Here is a 17,861-nt window from a genome sequence, read left to right on the forward strand (position 1 = left end):
CAGCTACCCAGAGGGACCAAGTAGTTGAACCAGTGGGCTCAGGACCATAGTCACAGGGGACATCAAGCTCAATTGGCATAACATACTATACAAAATATTGTTCCACCTCCTACTTTGGCGAGTAGTGACTGGGATCTTAAAAGCTATTAAGGTGCCATCTAGATGCAATGATGGGTGTCTCCTCATCCAGAGCAAAGAAGAATGAAGAAAACCAAAATTCATGGAAACAATTAGTCTTAGTGACTGGTACATCATGCAATCTGCAGCCTATATGACTATGAGACCAGAAGAACTAGATAGTGTCTGACTACCAGTGTCAACCACTTGGAAGAGGATCTATGTCAGAGATCCTGGATAGAGAAGGAGAACAATGTGGAACAAAACTCTAAATCATCTGGAAAAAACGGGGGGGGGGGAGCAGCTTTGCTGGTCCAATAGGGCCTGGTGGAACCATTGAGACTATGGCCCCTAACTGCCCTTCAGGTCTGGAATTGAACCCACACCTGTGGCTTCCAGGCAAGCAAAAGACAGGCATATGGGTTGAACATTTGCCTGGTATAGATACACTCTTTGGAGAGAACAATCATGGGATAAAGAAGGGCTGCTTATGCACAGGGAGACAGCTCAGGGGGCAGTAGTGCATGGAGGGATGGACACAGGGAAGAGGTGACTATAAGGTGGAAGTGGGAGGGAAGATGTTGCATTGTGGTATACTATGGTCAATGTCATTAGACAAAGTGTATGTGAACTGCTGTATGGAAGAGAATTTACTCTGTAAATTTTCACTCAAATCACAATTAAAGAAAAAAAAGCTGCAAAAAAAAATCACCAATTAAATATAAAAACATAACATCACAATGCCTTGGAGACAACCGAGCATCACAGTCCAAACAAAGAAGCAAGATAAAGCAGGAGAAACAAGGGACCAGGATTGAGACCTAAAACACATTCCTGAGGAAGATGCAGGATTGGAACTCCCTGAGAAGGAATTCAAAATAATTATAATTAGGTATCTTCAACATATTGAGAGACAGATTAAGGAAAACACAGACAAAATCCTACAACAATTTCTAAAGACGATACAAGAAAAAAAATAACAAAATAAATGTAAAATGAGAAATGATTAAAAATCTACACATAGAAATCCAGAAGATTAATACTAGATTTTCAGAAATAGATAAGACATCGAGTGGACATAGAAGTAGAATTGAATCAATGGAAGACAGAATTAGTGAGACTGAAGGCAATACCTGAACACTCCTTTGGAAATGGATAAATCAGAAAAATGATCAAAACACAATGAAGAAAGCCTAAGGTGCACATGGGATGTCATCAATAGGAATAATCTATATGTAATCAGAATTCCAGAACAGGAAGAAACAAATGAAACCACAGATAAAATTGTCAAAGATTTGTTGGAAGAGAATTTTCCAGGTATGATGAAAGATGAGAATATATCCATTCAGGAAGTCCAAGGAACCCCAAACAGGATAGACCCCAAAAGAAAGTCACCAAGCATATTATCATCAAATTCACCAAAACCAAAGAAAGAGTCATGAGAGCAGCACAGGAAAAATGAAAAATTAACTACAAGTGGCAACCAATAAGACTAAGCTCAGATTTCTCAGCAGAAACCATGGAAGGGAGCATACAATTGAATGGTATATATAAAACCCTGAAAGAGAAAAATTTCCAACCAAGAATTAGGTACCCAGCAAAATTGTTCCTCAAATATGATGGTGAAATTGGGACATTTCCAGATAATCAGAAACTAAGAGAATTTGTTAAAACCAGACCAACCTTACAAGAGATGCTAAATGGAGCCCTTTGGACAGAGAAACAACAACAGCCAACAATAACAGACCATTAGCACATATGATAATATAACCCAGAAACCAACCCACCTATGGCAGTACCCAAAGTAAATAAGCCTACAAGATTGTAAACAGGGAACCAAAGATATCAATTGACAAATAAGGACAAGTGCAAACCAAAAAGAGGGAAAAAAATGTGTCATTACAAAACTTCTACATGGTAGGGAAATCAAGACAACTATAAGATAGAATGGACTGTTCTAAACTTGGGAAGAAAACTATAAATCATAGGGTAACCTCAAAGGAAAATGATAAACCTTCACATCAAAATAAAAAATAGCCCAACACAAATATTTAACAAATACTAAAACAATAACAATGAAAGAAGTGATAACACGATTCATAAACAAAATGAGCTCAGCAAAGAAAATTATATGAAACAAAGAAATCAACACCATGAAAAAGCACAAAGAAACATGATAGCAACAAATTCATATTTGCTGATATTTACATATCTGGCAAGGGACTTATCTCTAAGATTTATGGAAAACTCCAATGCCTCAACACCAAAGGAATTAACAATCCAGTTGAAAAATGGGCAGAAGAGGTGCGTAGACACTTCACCAAGGAGGATATTTAGGTAGCCAGCTAATACATGAAGAGATGCTCACAATCATTGGCCCTCAGAGAGATGCAAATCAAAAGAACAATGAGATACCATCTCACTCCAGCACTGATGATAAGGTTCAACGAGTCAGAAAATAACAAATACTGGCAGGGATGTGGAGATATTGGGACTCTCATACACTGGTGGTGGGACTGTGAAGTGATACACCCCCTGTGGAAAGCAATATGGAGATTCCTTAGAAAGCTGAAATTAGAGATACCATTTGACCTAGCAATCCCATTACTAGGTATATATCCTAGAGAGGTGAGAGCCTGGACAGGAACAGGTATGTGGACACTCATGTTCATTGCAGCATAATTTACAATAGCAAAAAGATGGAAACAACCTACGTGCCCATCAACAGAAGAGTGGATGACCAAACTATGGTACCTACACATAATGGAGTGCTGTTGTTGTTATGTGCCGTCGAGTCAGACCCAACTCATAGTGACCCCTCGTTGGGTTTCTGAGGCAGTGTCATCACAGAAATATATTGCCCAACCTTCCTTCCGAGGAGTGGCTGGTGGGTTTAAAGTGCCAGCCTTCTGGTTAGCAGACAAGTGCCTTAGGCATTAAGCTACCAGAGCCCCTAATGGAATGTTATGCAGCACTAAAGAATAATGTAGGTCTGCAAAACACTGCATAATATAGATGAACGTGGAGGACCATTACGCTGAGTGAAAGAAGTCAATCAAAGAAGGACAAATATAGTATTAGTTCCTTGTTGTGAAGGGTCAAGGAAAGGTTTATATATGGAAGAAAACTTTCTTTGTTGGTTGCCAGGGGTGGGAGGGGAGGAGAGGGAACATTGAAAAAAAAATGCATTGACCCATGTCACTTTAGTTTTGTGTATTTCACTTTACATAAATTATATTTCAATAAAATGCATTAAAAATTTTTAAAAAGACTGAAAAGTACTGTCACATACTGGGAAAAAATTAATAATGACATATTGAACAAAGAACTAATCTCTAAAATTTATAGAAAACTTCAATATATCAACAACCAAAAGAAATACAATCCAATTAAAAAATGAACAGGATATGAAGAGATGCTTCACTAAAGAAGATACTCAGGCAGCCAACCAACACATGAAGAAATGCTTATGATCTTTAGCCATTAGAGAGATAGAAAATTTAAAAAGTGAATAAAATAAATAACAAATGCTGGTGAGGATGTGAGAACACTTATACACTGCTGGTGGGACTGTAAAATGGTACAACCATTATAGAGAAGAGTATGGTGCTTCCTGAAAACGTTGCAAATAGAAATGCTATATAATCCAGCAGCCCCACTACTAAAAAGTATATATTCAACTGATACAAGATCTATGACATGAACAGGTAAGGTATATGCACACCCATATTCATTGCAGCACTATTCACAAGAGCAAATAGATTGAAACAACTTATGTGTCCATCAACAGATGAATGGATAAACCAGCTATGGTACATAAATACAAAGAAATACTATGCAAAATTAAAGACTAATGATGAATCTTCAAAACACCTTATAACATGGATAACCTGGAGGACATTATGCTGAGTCAAATTTGTTATGTTGTTGTTGTTGTTATGTGCCGTCGAGTCGGCCCCGACTCATAGCGACCCCTCCTTGGGTTTCCGAGGCAGTATCACTACGGAAGTAGGATTGCCCAACCTTCCTTCCGAGGAGTGGCTGGTGGGTTTGAACCGCCAGCCTTCTGGTTAGCAGTCAAGTGCTTTAGCCACTATGCTACCAGAGCTCCTTGAGTCAAATTAGTCAATTACAAAAAGACAAAAATTGTATGAGACCACTATGATAAAATGTCAAGAAAAGGTTTTCACACAGGAAGAAACATTCTTTAATGGTTACAAGGGTTGGAAGGGGAAGAGATGGTAAATCACTAACTAGAGGGTAGAAACATTAACTTGTGTGAAAAGGAAGGAAATACACAATGAGGGAGAAGTCAGCCCAAAACAATCATGGCGAAGGAAGATAATAGCTAAAGGAGCACAAGAGTTAAAGGCACCAAAGAAAAATACTATTACACACACAATCCTGCAATAATAGTAACAACAATATTCTATGAGTGGATACTTAGAATCTGAACAGGTGTGAGAACGTTAATAGGACTACAACAAGGAGTATATAGAGATTTGACAGAGGACATTTCCATATATGTATTTTCATTGTTGTTGTTAGGTGCCACTGAGTCAGCTCTGACTCATAGCAACCATATGTACAATGGAACAAAACACTGCCTGCTCCTTTGCCATCCTCACAATCCTTCCTATGCCTGAACCTATCATTGTAGCCACTGTTTCAATCCATCTTGTTGAAGGCCTTCCCTGTTTTTGCTTACCCTCTACTTTACCAAGTATGTCAGAAGTGATTGGTCCCTTCTCACAACATGACCAAAGTAGATGAAATGTAGTCTGTCCATTCTTACTTACAAGGAGCATTCTGGCTGCACTTCTCCCAGGACAGATTTGTTTGTTCTTCTAGCAGTCCATGGTATTTTCAGTATTCTTTGCCAACACCACAATTCAAAGGTATAATGCTTCTTCGGTCTTCCTTATGCAATGTCCAGCTTTCACATGCATATGAGAGCAATTGAAAATACCATGGCTTGGGTTAGGCACAACTTAACCTTCAAAGTGACATCTTTTCTTCTTAACACTTTAAAGAGGTCTTTTGCAGCAAATTTACCCAGTGCAATGTGACCTCTGATTTCCTGACTGCTGCTTCCATGGGTGTTGATTGTGAACAATGTAAAATGAAAGCCCTTACAACTTCAAACTTTTCTCCATTTTTCTTGACATTGCTTATTGGTCCAGTTGTGAGGATTTTAATTTTATGTTGAGGTGTAATCCATACTGAAAACTGCATTCTTTGATCTTCATCATTAAGTGATTCAAGTCATCTTCACTTTCAGCAAGCAAGGCTGTGTTATCTGCATATTGCAGATTGTTAATGAGTCTTTGTCCAATCCAGATACTGCTTTCTCCTTCATATAGTCCAGCTTCTTGGATTATTTGCTCAGCCATATAGATTGGACAAGTATGGTGAAAGTATATGACCCTGATACACACCATTCCTGATTTTAAACCATGTTGTCTTTGAATTACTGCCTCTTGGTCTATGTACAGGTACCTTGTGAGCACAATTAAGTGTTTTGGAATTCCCATTCTTCTCAATGTTCCATAATTTGTTATGATCTACACAGTCAAATGCCTTTGCATAGTCAAAAAACACAGGTAAACATCCTTCTGGTATTCTTGGCTTTCAGCCAAGATCCATATGATATCAGAATAGATATCCCTTGCTTCACAATCTCTTCTGAATCCAGGTTGAATTTCTGGAAGTTCCCTGGTAATAAACTGCTGCAACTGTTTTTCAATTATCTTCAGCAAAATTTTACTTGCATGTGATATTAATGATATTGTTCAGTAATTTCCACAGTCTGTTGGATCACCTTTCTTTGGAATGTGTATATATGCTGCTAATATATCAATGAATGTAGTGGAGCATACAATGAGCAAAATTATGAAAACTTCTTAGTCATAACCAAACACACTGATGGAAATTGTCACTGGACAATTTCACTCAGGACCATAGTCTCAGGGGACATAAAGGTCAATTGTCACAACATAGTCCTCAAGGACAATGTTCTACATCCTACTTTGATGAGTAGGGACTCACCAGTCTTAAAAGATTATGAGTGCTCATCTAAGGTGCACTATTGGTCTCTCCCCATTCAGAGTAAACAAGAATAAGTAACATCAAAGACCCATGGAAACAATTAGTCTAGGCCATGTGAACTCTAGACTCTATGACACTGAGACTGAAGAACTAAATGGTGCCTGGCTACCACTGCTGACTGTTCTGAAAAGGATCATATTAGAAGGGCCTGAATGTAGTGGGAGAAAAATGTGGAAAAAACCCAAAACTATAAAGTGACCAGGCTACGTGGTTAGATAGAGACTGGGGAATTCCCAAGACTATGGCCCTTAGTCACCCTTCAAGCCTGGAACTGAACTCATCCCTGTGGCTCAGTCTTCAACCAAGCAATAGACTTGTCTATAAGGTGAACAATAACACCAGGGAGGTACACATTTGTTGGAACAATTAATCACTCACAATCATAAGGGCAGCATTTTCCCAGGGACAAAGTTCAGAAGGCAGGAAGAGGCAGGAAAGAAGGGTGAATGGAAATGAGAAACACAAGAAGAAAGTAGGATTAGTGCTGTTACATTATGGGGATTGCAGTCAATGGATAAAACAAGTCTGTAGAAAAATCACTACCTCCCCAGCACCAGCCTGTAGGACAGTTCCTATCAGAAAGTTTTAGTTGTTGTTACTTGTTGCTATCCAGTTGATTCCAATTCAAGGCAACACCATGGATGTCAGAGTAGAACTGTTCTCCATAGAGTTTGCAGTGGCTAATTTTTTCAAAATAGATCAACAGCCCTTTCTTCCGAGGCATCTCTGGGTGGACTCAAGCCTCCAACATTTTGGTTAGAAGCTAATCACATTAACCACTCCATCTCCCAGGGACTCCAACAGAGACTGTGCACTCAAAAATACTCTACTCAATAAATTAAAGAATACAAATACTCCCTAAGACAAGTGTACAAATTCCTGAGATAGAAGAGAGAGACAGGGAAAGAGGGAATGTAAGAAGGGAATAAGGGGGGTGGTATTTTGAAGAAGGCTGGATTCTGAGTTCTGCTATAAATGTTCTGCTGATATTCTCTGTTAATTTCTCCTTTGGGAATTGGGAGCTTACAAATTCATTTGAATCCACTTGGATTCTGGATATTTACTCTGTGCGATTTAATTTTTTAACATTAAGGAATTTTTTTAACCTATTAAGCAGATAAGTAGTTAGAGAAGCAATTAAGTAGAATAAAAAGTGAGAAGGACCTGGAGGACATTATGTTGAGCAAAATAAGCCAATCACAAAAGAACAAATACTGTATGTTCTCATTTTTATGAAATGACATGAATAGATAAATATAAATAATGTATATAAAGTAACAACACCAACAACAACAAAGGTGGGAAGGAGTGAGAAATACTCCTTAGGTAGTGGTCACTTTTTCTTTAGAGAAATGGGAAAGATGGCATTTAATATGGGGGAAGTTGGTACAGCATGAATGATGTAACTCATGTGAAGAAGTTGTACATAAGGGAAAGCAATGAATCATCAAATGCTATACTGTATAAGGTTTTGAAACAATAAAAATGATTAAAAAAAGATGGGTGGACTACAGATGCTGATATTAATAACACATACTAATCACATCACAGGGTTAGTTCTCTTGGTTTGGGGGCTTAGAGCCATGGTCTCATGGGACTAGCCAGTCAATTGGTGTAATATAGTTACTAATGTTTATATTTTACCTCCCAGTATGGTGAGTAATTTCTGAGGTCTTAAAAGCTTACAAGGGGACATCTAAGATACAAGTATTGATCTTTATTCATCTAGAACAAAAGAGAAATCAACCCAAGGTTTAGAGAAGGAACTGGACTACAGGACTAATTGTTACATGAACCACTGCCTCCTGCACCTTGAGACCAGAACTGATGCCCAGGTACCACTACTGAACATTCTGATCAGGAACCTAATAGATGAATTCTGACAAAAAGAGAGAAAAATATTGAACAGAATTTCAAATTCTTAAAGAATCCAGACTTAGTAAACCTATTGAGGCTTGAGGAGTTCCCAAGACTATGGCCCTGAGTTACTCTGCAATCTTTGAATTGAAATTATCCACTGAAGTCACCTTTAAATTAAATAACAGATTAGCCCAAAGAGTAAAGATTATCATCCCTGACAATTAAGTTTCTTCAAAAATATATATATATATTTGTATAAGATAAAGTGGAGCTCTGGTGGTATAGTGTCTAAGGCACTTGACTACTAATCAGAAGGCCAGCGGTTCAAACCCACCAGCCACTCCTGAGAAGGAAGTTTGGGCAATCTACTTCCGCAGTGATACTGCCTCAGAAACCCAAGGAGGGGTTGCTATGAGTTGGGTCCGACTCGAGGACACATAACAACAGCAACATAAGATAAAGTTTCAACAGCTATTTACAGCACAAATGAAAAGGTTGAGGGGCAGGGTGATTAAGCAAATGGAAGTGAAACAACTAGAATAGAAATAATGAGAATGCTGACACATGTGAACAATGTAATCAATGTAACCAATGTTACTGATCATTATGTCTAGAGACTCTGGAATGGGAGCTGCTTTTATTGTGTATATTTTACATGGTACGGTAGTTAAGTTTGTGTGTCAACTTGGCTAGGCCTGGTTGAGTGGCTGAGCAGCTGGATATAGTATTCCCCATGATGAAACTGGCAATCATCTCCATGGTGGGATCTACCACAAGCAGCTGAGTAGCTGCCTTAGGAATGTGGTCTGCTTCCTGCATGTACGGAGAAGCCTTGGGAATAGTCTCTAGCTTATGGCACGCTTGAACCTTGCATGTAGCTGTGTTGTTGTTCAGCAGTCTGACATGCTCTGCCAGCCTTGGGACTTTTGATGGACTTGAATTAATGGCCTGCTATGTGATTTGGTAACATTAAGATTGTGCCATTTTATTTGTCGACCTTGGGTTTGTTAGCCTTAGCAACCACTAGCTGCCTGAGTGAAGAGATGCCTCTGGCTTCAGTGGGCTGGGAGCAAGAGGCAGAGGTAAAGCCCAAAAGGTTGAGGGGCTTTCACACAACCCCTGAGCCTGGCAAATTGAATTTGGACTTAAAGCCTTCAAATTGTAAGAATAAACTCCTGTTTCTTAAGGCTATTCCATTTGTAGTATATTCTTGTCAGAGCAGCGCTAGGTAACCAAAAGACGGGGGGGGGGGGCGGGGAGTGGGAAGTACAAATAAATAAGAACACTGATTCTGGCAGGTGGGGAAGGAGGGGAGTGCATGGTTCTCCCTGAAAGCATCTGTTCTCCAAGGAGACAACACCCTGAGACTGGATGGTACCAGGGTGAAAGCAAAATTGAATGTTAGATAGTTACTTATTTAAGACTACTTGGAATCAAGTAAGGATTTAATTGAGAGATTTATTTTCACAGCCAAATTATCTGGCTATATTTTCCTTGAATAACATTATGGAGATTGTGACCTGGAATCTCAGCTAATGTGACAGTATTCAAACATATAACATTAAATGTAGCATCAATTTTTAAAAGAACTCTGGAATTCAAGAGCATATATTCATAGCTGTGCTTAGAAAGATGGGGTTTCCGAGGCAGTATCACTACGGAAGTAGACTGCCTCATCTGCCTTCTGAGGAGTGGCTGATAGGTTTGAACCGCCAGCCTTCTGGTTAGCAGTCAAGTGCCTTAGACACTACACTTCCAGAGCTCCTATGCTGAAGTGTAGTCCATCTTGAAGACTACAGTCTTTGATCTTCATCAGTAAGTGCTTCAAGTCATCTTCACTTTCGGCAAGCAAAGTTGTGTCATCTGCATATCATAGGTTGTTATTGAGTTTCTCCAATCCTGATACCACATTTTTCTTCATATAGTCCACCTTCTTGGATTATTTGCTTAGCATACAGATTGAATAAGTGTGGTGAAAGGAAACAACCCTGACAAGCACCCTTCCTGATTTTAAACCTTGCAGTATTCCTTTGTTCTGTTCAAACAACAGCCTCTTAATCTATGTACAGGTTCCTCATGAATACAATTAAGTGTTCTGGAATTCCCATTCTTCACAAAGCTATCTGTAGTTTGTTATGAACCACACAGTCGAATGTCTTTGCATAGTCAATTAAACACTTCTTTCTGGTATTCTTTGCTTTCAGCCAAGATTTATCTGACATCAGCAATGGTTTCCCTCATTCCATGAACCCAGCTTGCATTTCTTCAAGATCCCTGTCAATATACTGCTGCAACTGTAAATAAAATTTGGCTAAAGATAATTCAAAAATGGTTGAGGAAAAGTAGATACAGAATAGTTAACCCTGGAGTATAGACTGTTAATAATAATTGCCTTTTACATATAAAAACAGAATCTGTTGGGTATCCATCCCCACCCTCCCAAACAAAATAAATCTCCTGGAACAGAGATTTTCCACTAGGCTGATGGCAGACTTTCTCTATGGCACCATTCAATTGAGAAAATGGAAAGATATAATAGAGAAGTTTTAAGAAATGAAAAATTGGACCCAGATTATTTGTTATTGAATCACAATCAGGCACACAGACACACACACAAAAATGATACAAACAAATTTTAAACAAAGAAAAAATAATAATAAAAAAACTCCTGAACTCTTTGAGAGGGGAAAGAAATGAGGGACTACAGAAAACCAAGAGATAAACAGAAAAGTTGTGTTGAAAAAAATTGGGCAATATAACTCAAACGAAATTGTATGAGATTAAGGGAATGGTGGTTATAGAATGAAATGCAAGTGTTATAAAGTAACAGAGGGTGAAATTCATCATATAATTAATGACAGTGAAGACAGGACGGGGAGAGAAAATGGCAGAATATATGGAAGCTTTCCTTATCTGTTCTAGAGTCAAGAGATATTGTCAGACATCTCCTGGGTTAAAATCCAAGAAATTGAAGCTTACAACTAGTCTATAAAGATATGCAGTTAACCAAAAGATGAACTAAAGTTAAGCAGATGACTCCCAGATTTCCAGCAAGAAATCAGACACATGAAAGCATCCATACAAAAAATAAACAGCCATCAAATTGCAGAGATAAAAATGGAAGCCTTAAGACAAAATATCATAAAATGGTTGACCTAAGACTAAACCTATCTGTCATATTCATAAATACAAATAAATATAATTAAATATAAACAGAAAGAATTAGTCCACTCCCTTCTTAAAACTGCTTAAATTGAATCATAAAGAAATCTACCATGTGCTGTCTATATCCCAGCAGGCTATGTCTGCAAAGATGAGCCAATATGTATAAGGTAAAGAATTCAGCAGGAAGCATGCATGGACAGAGGGTACCACACAAGGGGACATCAAGGTAGGATGGCAAAGAACACGAAGAAGGAGGATTCATCTCTCAGGGAATCTGTACACACATAATACAGGACATTGAAATTGATACAGCAAGAGGTCTGGGCCGGCATGGCCAAGCCAAATGGCAGGAAATTAAGACAGGGCCAAAGGGAAACTTTTTGTTTTCCTGAACTTGTGTTTTCTTGTGGAGTATGAAGGCCTCCTTCCCACACACCACTCATCTCTCCTGGGAGTGACTATTCAGATATGTGGTCTGAACTTCCCTCTTCAGATCTGCCTCCCCTCACAGAAGTGCAGCCCAGCCCTGCAGAGGGCTATGCCTGGTATACTGCTAGCTGTCATTGTTGTTAGCTGCCATTGAGTAAGCTCTGACTCAGACCTTATGTATTCAGAATGAACAGTTGTCCAGTCCATTGCCATCTGCATAATTGCTAGTATGTTTCAGTCTACTGTTGTGGCCATATGTCAGTCTCTCTCACTGAAGGTTCCCCTCACCATTGCTGACTTTCTACTTTACCAAACATGATATCTTTTTTGTAGTGTTTGGGCTTTCCTGATGATGTGTCCAAAATAAGTGAGTTGATAAGTCTGAATAATTCAAGCCTGAGCATTATGGGTGTGGTGGATGCCCATCTAACTCACACACTCCAATCTAGCTTTCCCCTGCAACAGAGCTTATGGCTTGTTCTCTGATCTCTGTGTCTTTCAATTATCTCCAAAAGGAAATGGTCCTAAACACTGTTACATTTGAATTTTAGTCAATGGCTAAATATCAAGGACTCAAGAGCATTAATTGGCAGAGGGTTAGGCTTCTCCTTCCATTCATAACCAATAATTCTTTTTCTTTTTTAATTGTGGTAAAATATATAAAATGTTTGCCATTTCAAGCATTTTTAAGTGTACAATTCAGTGACATTAATTACATTTATCACGTTGTGTTTGCCTCACCACTACCCATTTCCAAAAGTTTTTCATCACTCAAACAGAAACTCAGTACCTCTTAAACAGTAACTCTCCATTCCCCTCCAGACCCTGATAATTACTAATCTACTTCTGATTCTATCAATTCCACTATTCCGTATATTTTATGTAAGTGAGATTATACAATAGTGTCCTTTTATGTCTAATTTATGTTACTCAGCATAATACTTTCAAGCCTCATCTATGTCCTGTTATGTATCAGTTCTTCATCTCTCTTTATGGTTGAGTAATAATTCATTGTATGTATATACCATAAGGGAGCTCTGGTGGCATAGTGCCTAAGGCATTTGAGTTTGGTTTGGTTTTGGTATATACCATAAGGAACCCTAATGGTGCAGTGGTTAAAGAACTCAGCTGCTAACCAAGAAGTCACTGGTTCGAACTCACCAGCCACTCCGTGGGAGAAAGATGTGGCAGTTTGCTTCCATAAAGGTTTATAGCTTTGGAAACCCTATGAGGCAGTTTTACTCTGTCCTATAGGGTTGCCATGAATCAGAATTGACTCAACGGTAGTAGGATATATACCATATTTTTTATTCATTTGCTTGACAATGGACACTTGCATTAATTCTACCTTTGATTATTGTGAATAATGTTGCAATGAATATTAGTGCACATGTATCTGTTTGTGTCCTTCCTTGTAAGTCTGTTGGGTGTATTCCTAGGAGTGGAACTGCTGGTAATATGGTAGTTCTATGTTTAACTTTTTGTGGAACTACCAAACTGTTTCATCCAAGAATTCTTTAGGCAAAACTTAAATGATTTTTTTCCCCATGCACTAAACATGCACGGCTGATATCAGAGGATGGTGCCTATGCATTTTCCAGAGGAGAAAATTGAAGCTAAGAGCAGTATATGGAGCACTAAATTTTGCTACGTATGGATTCTGATCATTAGATGCTCTATCACTTAAACTCTTACCTTCTGTTATCTGAACTTCTCACTTTCTCTCCTTATTGAAACCCATTTGTTACATTTTATGTACCAATTTCCATTTAGGATGTGATGCTTTGACTGAGAGGAAATGGGTTAAAGGTATGTTTTTGATAAAGAAATTCTTTATGTTTGTGGGCTGAACTATAAATCTGCAGTTCTTTCCAGTGACTGTGGAGAAAATAGCCTCAGTTTTCAAATGGATAGTGGGCAAGAAGACGGGCCTACAAAACATAAGCTCCTGAGCTCAAAGGGGCCTTACAATCTGTCTAGTTCTGACTTTACCCATTGAAAAATTGAGGCCCAAAGGAAGGGAAATGTTTTGCCCAGAGTCACTGCACCATTACATAGGAGTGGGTGCTAAAATCCAGGTTTCAGAAGATATACACACAGGAATCTCTTTTGCTGAATCACAATTACAAGAGGATACATATACAATACACAATTTCATGGGCATACAAATAATTATATACAAACTAATTGTTTTTGCCTCGTTTATTTTTAATGGTCCATAACACACATATCCGTTTCTTCTATGGATTTGTTTACAGAGAAAATACACAGCAAGTGTGCTGCTATACAAATGTATAATGCTACCTTGGAGTTATACAGTAATTTTCACTAAACAGTTTAAATCAATTTAAGTAAGAACTTGTGTATCACCAGAAAACTCACCCTAGTGTGTCAGCAGCAATCATGATAAGTTTCACTATTGCTTTTAGATAAATAATCTAAAGGAATGTCAGCTGGTAGAAGCAAGGTCCTGAATCTCCTGCCCCTGAAAGAGAGCAATGTTTTGCTCACTGTAAGGAGTTGTAAAAAAAAAAAAAAAAAAAAAAAAAGTGCCACAGAGTTTTGACTCACTGTAACACCATATGTCTGAGTATAACTGTGTTCCACAAGTGTTTGTTTGTTTGTTTGTTTGTTTTGGCAATGGACTTTTAGAAGTGGATTGCCAGACCTTTCTTCCAGAATGTTCTGTATGGATTTGAATTTCCAACTCCTTGGTTAGTAGCAGAGTGCTTAACCATTTGCATCACCCAGGGACTCCAAAAGAATTTGATCAGGGGCTCCAATATTGCTTATATATGTCTTATTCGATGCTACCAGCCTGGCTTCATCATGAACACTACTGCTCTTTAACCTCATCACCAGCCATACACACACAGATTTTACATTTTTCTTTTTCAAATGTTGTCAATGGTTTTGCATAAGAAGAGGTTTGAGGAAGGAGTGTACAATCACCATCCTACTAATAGCCTGGGATTTAACATTTTTTTCAACTCTTCTTTGCAAAAGAGGATTTTTTTTTCTTTTTCAAAAAAAGCTAATTATGACTATGAGACTAGAAGAACTAGATGGTGCCCAGCTACCACTGTCAACCGCTTGGAGGGGGATCTATGAAGGAGATCATGGATAGAGAGGGAGAACAATGTGGAACAAAACTCAAAATCATTTTGGAAAAAAAAGAGGGGACCAAGTTTGCTGGTCTGATAGAGCCTGGTGGAACCACTGAGACTATGGCCCCTAGCTGCCCTTCAGGTCTGGAATTAAACTCACACCTGTGGCTTCCAGCCAAATGAAAGACAGGCATATTAGTTGAACATTTACCTGAGGTAGATACACTCCTTGGTGAGAACAATCATGGGAGAAAGAAGGGCTGTTTATACACAGGGAGACAGCTCAGGAGGCAGGAGTGCATGGAGGGATGGACACAGGGATAACTATTGAGAGGAAGTGGGAGGGGAACTGTTACATTGTGGTAAATTGTGGTCAATGTCATGAGACAAAGTGTACATGAACTGCTGTATGGAAAGTGAATTTGCTCTGTAAACTTTCAACCAAATCACAATTAAAAAAAAAAAAAAAGCTGATTAGCATTCAAACTCCGCATTAATGGAAATTATTTAAATGACAGGACCCAATAGCCACCTATGTGCTTTTTGGTAACAAATTTGTTGGTTTGCTGGTTAATTACACCAATGAGTGGTTCTAGGGACCTGGAAAAATGGCCAAAAAGTGATTTTCTTCCATGTTTTCACTTTTTCATTTTTATGTGGTTTGCTTATGGATATGAGAATGAATTTCTCTGCAGTTACCACTTTATATTCCAAAATATCCCAGTCTGTTTTTGAGTGGCTTTGAGATCCTTAAAGAAAAACAAAAATACACTCATTACCATTGAGTTGATTCCAATTCTCAGTGGCCTCCATTGGGATTACAAGGTTGTAAATTTTTAGGAAAGCAGACTGCCTCATGTTTCTTCAATGGAGCAGCTACCGGGTTTGAACAATTGACCTTTTGGTTAGCATCTGCATGAGACCCTTATATGAGGTAAATGAGTACAAAAATCATGACATTGTAATGATATCTTCAGCAGTGCTTACAGGACAGAGACAGCTATTCAGGAGAAGTGAGCTGACACTTTAGGCTTTTATCTCCTTTCCTCCCTGAGCACCTCTGCTGGGTATCTCTCTGCCTTACTTCTGATCTGCATATGTTTTGGGTATCACTACATTGCACTGGGGTCAAGAATAACTAACTCAAAGGGAGAGCTCACACTAGTTGTTGCTGCTTCAGAAAATCCTTCTTGGTAGTGGCAATGTGGAATGAAGAGAAAAATGGCTAATTTTACTTCCTGCCATTTTTCACGTGCATTGTTCTAAGCTCTTGTTTTATCTCATTTAAATTTTAAAACTCTATGTTCAACCATTTTAGGAGGTAGCATATCATCAGAAACTAATGATATTGAAGGAAGAAGTCCAAGTTGCCCTGAAGGAATTGGCAAAATAATAAGGCTCCAGGAATTGATGGAATCCCTATTGAGATGTTTCAACAAATGGGTGCAGTGCTGGAGGTGCTCACTCATTTATGTCAAAAAATTTGTAAGACAGCTACCTGGCCAACTGACTGAAAGAGATCCATATTTGTGCTTGTTCCAAAGAGAGGTGATTAAACAGAATGTGGAAATTATTGAGCAGTATCATGTATATCACATGCAAGTACAATTTTGCTGAAAATAATTCAAAAATGGTTACAGCAATTTATTGACAGCAAACTGCCAGAATTTCAAGCCAGATTCAGAAAAGGACGTGAAATGAGGGACCTCATTGGTGATGTCAGATGGATCCTGGCTGAAAGCAAAGAACACCAGAAAAATGTTTGCTTGTATTTTATTGACTCTGCAAAGGCTTTGACTGTGTGGATCATAGTAAATTATGGACAACTTTGTGAAGAATGGGAATTCCAGAACATTTAATTGTGCTCATGAGGAACCCATACATAGACTAAGAGGCAGTCATTCAAACAGAACAGGAAGATACAGCATGGTTTAAAATCAGGAAGGGCATATGTCAGGATTGTATCCTTTCACCATATTTATTCAATCTGCATGCTGAGCATATAATCCAAGAAGGTTGACTATGTGAAGAAGAACACAGCCTCAGGATTGGAGGAAGACTCATTATCAACCTGCCATGTGCAGATTGCACAACCTTGCTTGTTGAAAGTGAAGAAAAGTTGAAGCACTTACTGATGATGATCATAGAGTACAGGCTTCAGTATGGATTACATCTCACCATTAAAAAAAAAAAAAAAAATCCTAACAAATGGACCAATAAGCAACATCACAATAAATGGAGAAAAGATTGAAGTTGTCAGGGATTTCATTTTACTTAGATCCACAATCAATACCCATGGAAGCCGCAGTCAAGAAATCAGACATCATATTACACTGGGTAAATCTGTTACAAAAGACCTCTTCAAGGTGTTAAGAAGCAAAGATGTCACTTTGAAGGCTAAGGTGCATCTGACCCAAGCCTTAGTATTTTCAATAGTCTCATATGCATATGAGAACTGAGCAATAATAAGGAAGTCCACAAAAGAACTGATATATTTGGATTGTGGTGCTGACAAAGAATATTGAATGGTAAAGTATATATTATCCATCATGAAAGCTTTTGACTAAGAAAGAAGGAAAGGCTAATCTCAGGTCAACAACAACCATTGGAATGGAGATAAGTTATCCATTTCTGTATAGATGTGCATCCTTCTAGCCCACATGTTTAACTACTTGTTCCCTCTGGGTAGCTGGCTATGACCAAGCAGTGACCACAACCTTGCCCCTGTCAGCTCTACTATATACCTGAGAATTCTGATCATTCACATAAACTTGGACCATTGTCTACCAACCCTATACATGTTCTTGGATATGCTCCACATTTCATAGACATACCTAATAGTTCAGCCTGTCCACCCATCTATCCATCTTTATACCCATGTTTGCCTTCACTGACAATGCAGTACTGCATGTGCAAAAGGGTTCATCTTTGTTGTCTGTACCTCCCATGCATCTCTCTCTGTCTTTCTCATCCTCAATGTTGCCATATTGGTCACTCACATTTGGTACATTGCCCTTCTCTTCACCCAAATCAATACTTATCTCTATCTATCTACAGCGTTCCCTCCCCTTCCCT

This window comes from Orycteropus afer, unplaced genomic scaffold, assembly GCF_000298275.1.
Source record: "Orycteropus afer afer isolate SDZICR_OR568_19922 unplaced genomic scaffold, OryAfe1.0 scaffold00236, whole genome shotgun sequence".
Taxonomy (NCBI): Eukaryota; Metazoa; Chordata; class Mammalia; order Tubulidentata; family Orycteropodidae; genus Orycteropus; species Orycteropus afer.